This window comes from Lactuca virosa, chromosome 4, assembly GCF_052849685.1.
Source record: "Lactuca virosa cultivar CGN04683 chromosome 4, Lactuca_virosa_CGN04683_v6, whole genome shotgun sequence".
In the NCBI taxonomy this organism is placed as follows: domain Eukaryota; kingdom Viridiplantae; phylum Streptophyta; class Magnoliopsida; order Asterales; family Asteraceae; genus Lactuca; species Lactuca virosa.
The window spans coordinates 497,265,793-497,266,691 of NC_136429.1; the positions used below are offsets into that span (position 1 = coordinate 497,265,793).

Here is an 899-nt window from a genome sequence, read left to right on the forward strand (position 1 = left end):
TCTTCAGTTTGTGCACCTCCACTGCCTTTTATTTCATCGCGTCCTTGGTTGTGATACTCACGAGAGTGCTTTGAAAATTCTTCAACTAGCTCCTTGGCCTGAATTGGGTTCTTCTTTGTCAGTGGTCCTTGTGAATCAAAAAGTTGTCTAGTCATGATATTCACCCCATCATAGAATATCGAAATTTTTTGCTGAAGATTTAGGTCATGTTGAGGACAATTCCTTAACAACCCCTTGTAGCGCTCATATGCCTCGTATAATGACTCCCCCGGGTTTTGCTCAAAGTTGGCAATCGCCTTCTTGAGTTTAGAGATTTTGGAGGGTGGGCAAAACTGATCTAGAAATTTCTCACGCAATTGGGCCCATGTGGTGATCGTACCAGATGGAAGAGCCTTCAACCAGTCTTTTGCAGCTCCTTTGAAAGTGACTGGTAACATTCTTAACAAAGCTGTCTCCCTCGAGATATTAGGAGTATTAAAATAATCCGCAATATCATTGACCTCGTCTAAATGCTTAAAAGCATCTTCATGATCCTTCCCATAGAATGGGATATCCTTGAGTGTCGGAAGGATATGTCCCTTTAACTCGAATGCGGCATTGGCAGGTATCGCAGGATGTATTAAACCCGGCCCCACATCATCTCGAATGCGCTTCTTGTACTCCCCCATGGCCATCTAATCAATGTTCGCCATTTCGTTCTCTGGCTCATTCTCGGGTTCACTCGTATAAAGTCCAAATTCTTTTTCTGATTCGTATTGTTGATCGAAAACTTCAAAATTGCTCTTTGAGGCTGAACTCGATTCTCCCGTTTTCTTTCCTGACTTCCTTGAAAAGGCTGATTTCAGTTCTTGTAAAGCTGTCTTCTTGGGTGTTTGATCTTCTTTCACGCTCTTATCCTT

The 899-nt window shown here is 42.6% G+C and overlaps 1 non-coding gene across 1 annotated transcript; it reads left to right on the plus strand.

Annotated features, from left to right (window-relative positions):
- The first annotated feature begins 201 nt into the window (after positions 1–201).
- Positions 202–308, plus strand: LOC145110232 (small nucleolar RNA R71). The gene has a single exon (XR_013709613.1). It is a non-coding gene; the product is annotated as a small nucleolar RNA R71 (small nucleolar RNA).
- Positions 309–899: the final 591 nt, after the last annotated feature.